Genomic DNA, 6,000 nt, shown 5'->3' on the forward strand with positions numbered 1-6,000 from the left:
TGGAGGCTTGTATCTCATCAACCTGTGTCCAGATATTAGCAATCTTTGCTGCAGGGCAGATGTGTAGAAAAGTCTTCTTGACTGACTGTCTGATCAACTGAATGAATGAATGACCTCAGAGCTCTTTCAGGGTGAGGAACCGTGACTCATTTATCTCTTTGTTCATTTTAGATGACAGCTCAGGGTTCACAATACCTTAGCTTGATTTTTCCATATTTGCCTGGTCCTAAAATCACCTGGGTTGCTTGTTACACACACAGCTCTTGGGTCCTGCTCTCGAGATTCATGTTCAGTGAGTCTGGTGTGGGATCCAGGATCTCTATATTTTACAGGTGTCCTGGGAAATCCTCGTGATCAGGCAAATTTAGGAGACTGCTACTAACAGGAAGGTAAGGATGGCCTGGTCGCTTGTTAAAAAGATAGCACCCTGGAAGCCATGCAGAGGTCTTGTAGGACCTTCAGGGTAGGGTCTGGGGTGCTGAACAGGCCCCCTGAGAAGAGTCTTACTCGTACACAAGTTGGGGGACACACTGCTTTAGCCCAGTGGGTCTCAATCCTGGCTGCTCTTTAGAATCACCTGGGTGCTTTAAATGGCCTGGGGTGGGGCTCCATTATTCATTTCTCTTGAAAGCTCCCCCGATAATTCTGGTAGGTATTCAGGCTGAGAACTGCTGTTAGGACCCTGGATTATAGCCCTTCTGGCACCAAGTGGGTATGTTAGCCCAGGTGGGGTTTTCAGCCCCCTTCAGGTCATATCCTATAGACCACAATGTTTCTCACATCTGGCTGTGCATTGGAGTCACCTTTGGGTTGGAGTGGGGGGTATTTTTAAACTTCTAATAACCAAGTCCCCACCGAGATCAATGAAATCAGAACCCAAATGCAGTTAGGCAGTGGAGGCTGGACTTGGTTATTTAAAAAATTGGATCTAGTAGGTCACCAGGGGTGAAGCCCCGGGAACATGGCTGCACGTGGCGGGGAGCCAGGCAGTACTGAGGCAGGCACGACCCTCCGGTGACATGCAGAGCAGCCTTTTTCACAGTCTCTGCCCTGAGAGTCAGGATTTAGTGCACCTGCCAGATTCAATAAACCTGTGCTTCTGCCTCTAAAAATGGCTGTGAGCCTGCCTTGTCAGAGGACCTCTCTAGGTTATCGTTTTGTTATTTATTCAGTGTTTTCATAACTAATCCATCAGCCCAACTGTAAAAGTGCCAAGGAGAAAACTTTGCTTTATATTCATGCATCTGTTTAACTTTGTTGCCATAATTTCTAGGGGAGCAACAATCACCTTGCATCTCACTGATCCTCCTCTGAGAGCAGTGTCCTTCCATTTGGTCTAGAGGGACCATCATTCTCAGGGACTGTCGCCCACTGGATGGTAATGCCCAGTCTCTGCCTGGGATTTGTACCTCAGGCAGAATGTCCAGTCTAGGAATCTGCTTGTCCATGCATTTGTTCATTTAAGGAATCTCTGTTGAGCACGTTCTAAATGCTGGGCTCTGTGGGGTCAGAGATAAAAGGTGATGAGTGTCACTTTAAAGATAATGTATAAAACACTAAAGAACTGAGATGTGAGTGATGAACTCAAGTGTGTTTGTGCTGGTGTGGGGTGGCTTGAGAAGTGTGGATAAAATGAGAGTTCCTGTGGCCAGGATTCTCACCTGGCCCTGGTTGACCAGTTCACTGCACACCTGTGGGCAATTTGACTCTATATACAGAGCTCCACCCAGTGCTCTGGGCATGACACTGTGGCAGGGCTGCAAGGCTGCAGGAGAGCAGAACAGAGGCTGGAGTGGTGGCAGCGCCAAGAACAGAGGCCCAGAGGATGGCTGTGTAAGATGACAGTGCAGGCAGAGGGGCCCAGAGGCAGAGACCAGCTTGCTGCATGCAGACTTGCTCTGGGTGAATGGGATTCTAGTGACTGACCTGCCACCTGGAAATAAAGTTGGGTATAACCCTTTTACCCCAAGAATGTTTTGCTGTCAATTTCTTTGGTCACATTGAATCCATAGCGAACTTGCCCAGGGCTGAAACCCATTGGCAAGACAGGAAGCCTTCCCAAGGAGGTGACATTTGCCCTGAGTTCTGAAGAGTAAATAGGAGCCATGCTGAAAAGGGAGTGTACCTGTGAAGGCAGTCATCAACCTTGCCAGATAATTAGAATCATCCTACGCTCTGGACCATCAAATGAGAACCTTTGGAGGTGAGACCCAGGGTAGGGAAAATTGAAGTTCCTGTGGCCAGGATCCTCACCTGACCCTAAACTACTTGATGATGTAATTGGCCTCCTGCTAGGCTAATAATGCTCACACACAGGTTGGCAGTGAGCTAGTAGTGACTGAGTCACTATATAAAGAGCTCTGCCCAGTGCTCTGGGTGGAGGCAGAGACGGAGGTGGATTATGGACCTGGAGACTGCTTGATGCAGACGTGATTGTAGTGCTTGACCTACTGCCAGGAGAAAAAAGCCAGGTATAAAGTCTTTTACCCCAAGAATGTTCCATTGTCATTTCTTGTTCTCACTGAATCCGTAGTGAATTTGCCCGGGGCTGAAACCGTCAGGCAAGACACCCAGGCATCCGTTTTTTTTTTTTTAAAGCTCCTCAGGTGATTCCCAGATGCAGCCAAGATTAGAAAACATGTATTAGGGGAGTGAAGGGAAAGACCACCTAAAAAAAAAATTAGCATAGCCTTGAAGGTCACCTTCCATAAACACTTCCCCGGCCTTTCCCAAACATTCAGAGAAATGGAAGGATGGAAGCTTCAGAAGAAGATGAATTACGCGCTGACCCCTGTGAGCAGCTGTGTGACTACTGCTCATTTAGTCAGGCGGTGGCAATTTGACATGTATTTGTTGAGTGCCTATTATATAGTAGTTGCTGGGAACCCAGCTGTGAATAGGATCAAGTCCTTGCTTTCAGGGAGCTCAGTGGGGAAGATGGGCAGACACACTTCTAATGCTAGGAGTGGGGACATGGAGCTAGGGGAGCCCACTGGAGGGGTACCTAGTGTAGTGCTGTGGCGTTGGGGAAAGTTTCCCAGAGAAACTAGCCTGAAGGAGACATCTGAAAGACTTGGCCAGGAAGAGGGGAAGAGGGATGGAAACATAGGTGGAGGAAGTGCATGTGCAAAAGGCCAAAGGCAAGAGTGGGTATGGTTCATTTGGGGAATTGCAAGTATTTGCTCTGGCTGGAGTGTGATGTGATGTGGGGGAGGGATCAGAGAGAAGCTGGGACACAGGCAGGGGCCAGATAATAAGAGGCCTTATTAGCTGAGGTATGGAACTGTACTTTTTCTTGATGGGAATGGGGAGCTACTGCAGGGTTTGCCTATCAGATGTGTGTTGATTTGTATAGTGTGATTGGACTGAGGAGTGTTTCAGGAATTTTCATGAGCGTGGTCTGAGCTCAAGTAGTGCCAGGAGGATGCAGAGAAGCAGATGGTGTCAAGAGACACTTAGGATCTCTGGAGTTCTCTCTCTGTACAGCTTTCTCTGGCACTCTGTCCTGTGAAATGCAGCTCCTGTCTCCTCAACTCAGGGAGTCCACCTGGCTCTGCCTGGGTCCTCTTTCCTGCATGGCGGCCTGAACACTGCTGCTCAGGGATCACTGTCTTCTGTTGGTGACATCTAGTGTCTTGAAAACTCTTGTTTTTTTTGTCTGTTTCTTGGTTGTTTCAAGTGGGAGGTAAATCCAATCTCTATCAGGGCTGTCATGATGAAGCAAAAATCCTTCTGTTTCATTTTTTTTTCAACCCAAAAATTACTTTTAAAAGAGTTTTAAAATTTCTGTATGACAAGGTCATTTTGTTTTCTGTCAGTTTTTATTCTAATAACTATTATTATTTTTGTGACTAGAGAATTTTTTTTCTAGGTCTACTTTTTGAGATTTAAAAAGGTAATATGTGGTCATTTTTTGTGATTTGAATTTTAAAAAGACATACTTTATTTTTAAAGGACAAGGTGTGAGGTGTATTAGGTGTACTTAGTTAGTTATGTTATTTAGGTCTTCTTGGTCCTTAGTTTTTATCCACTTGATCTGTCACAGACTGAGAGAGGTCATCTAAATTTCAGCATAAACACATGTGTATATTTCTCCTTGTGTTTCCATAGTTTTAAATTCATATTGATGGTGCTTTGTTATTTGGTGCATCAGTATCTTTTTGTGACCACACTCTTTCTCATTATAAAATACCCTTCTTTTCTTTTTCATTTGGTTCTTTGTTTTACCGTAAATCCAACTTGTTTGATATGTCCTGATTCCTCATTTCTTTCTCTTTGCACATGTCTGGTGATCTTTGCTTCCTTGTCATTTTCAGTTTAACAATGGTCTATAATTTGGGTAGCTGTGATTCACTTGGAGATATTAAAGAGCCCGATCTAACTTCACCCTTGGTGCATGGTTTTAAATTCATATTGCACTTCTACCCCTATGATTCCCCTTACTTCATTGGACACCCTCACATATCTAGCTTCAGCTGATATAGGATGGTTGCTGCATTGGTTTTCATATCTTTTAGTGAGCTCTGCATGGATATATTTGGCATCGTCCATTAGAATGTGGGGGTATACTATGTGTTATTTGTTATTTTTAGCTTTGAGTCTTTAACTGAAAATCTGAGACAACGGAAAAGTCCCATCCCACTTGCTATCATAGACATAGAGCAAAGTGAATTGTTCATTGCTTCCAGCCCTGTCCAAGGCAGAGGGGATTAGATATGTGTGGTTAATACTAGTCATCTAAACAAAGATAACCCAGGAATGTAGAAAGAAAACAGAGAAATTCAATGTAACAAGCACCAGCCATGTGCCTGATGTGTGGCAGGTACTGTCCTATGTGCTGTGAGGATGCACCAGTGAAAGGGGCAGACCCTGCCCTCAGGGCAAGGAGATATGCGGGTGTAGAACCAGCCATCCTACTATACTGGTTCTGGTGTGTGCCGCAGCCCAAGTGCAAGCAAAACCCAGTATGGACTCAGAGAAGGGAGGGGTGACTGGGCTGGAGGGTGGGTTTGGGCTGGATGGTTCGTGTTAGGAATGGCAGAGATGGCGAACTGTCTATGAGAAATATGTGCTCCCATTCCACGGGGTAAAGCCAAGGATGACGTTTCTTGCTTATATCCAAAAGTGGCCACATGACTGCTCTTGCCAATGAAATGTGAGTAACTGCGATGCAAAGCTCCAGGCTGGAGCTTTTGAGAAGTGAGTGTGACTTCTCCATGTGCTTCTTTGTTGGCTGGAAGCAGAGGATTCCAGGCAGAATCCTCAGACAGCAGAGCCTGCATTCCTGAAATTATCCCAAGGAGGAAAGCTGACTGTAAAATGGGAGATTTCACAGGGGAAGGAGCATTAGAACTGGGCCTTGATTAGCATGTAGAATTTTGACAAGCAGAAATGAGGACAAAGACTAGATGGGAGGAACAAGGGTATTGTTGAGATTTGGCATTCTTGGTGGGGCTAGACAGAGAAAGGTGGAACGCTGAACTGAGAAATGGCAAGTCTTGAAGTAAAGGCAAAGGAGACTGTTTATGTTTGGAAGGCAATAGGGAGCCACAGGAGGTTGTTGAGCAGGAGAATCACATGTTATTTTGCCTGCCAGGCAGTTTTGAGAGAAGTAAGAGCTAGTCTTGGTATACCTTAAAGTTCCAGTTTTAAGATTGGCTCAAGAGATTGAAAGGCAATAGATATCATAAAACAATTGGCATAAAAACTTTTTATTGTAGAAGATTTCAAGCATATACAGAATGAGACAGACTTGTACAATGAATTCCCCTGAATCCGTCACCAGCTTCAATCCTTTACACCTCATGGCCCACCTTCTTTCATCTATACTCCCACCCATGTACTCCCCTTTCTGTATTATTTTGAAGCAAATAAGAGGCATGTCATTTTATCTATAAATATATCAGTAAATTTCTCCAAAAGTGAATTATTCTTTTTTAAAAACTCAATCACAACCCTATTGTTATGCCTAGAAAGAAAATGAACACAATTCTTTAATAT

Source organism: Manis javanica, chromosome 4 (genome assembly GCF_040802235.1).
Source record: "Manis javanica isolate MJ-LG chromosome 4, MJ_LKY, whole genome shotgun sequence".
NCBI classification, from domain to species: domain Eukaryota; kingdom Metazoa; phylum Chordata; class Mammalia; order Pholidota; family Manidae; genus Manis; species Manis javanica.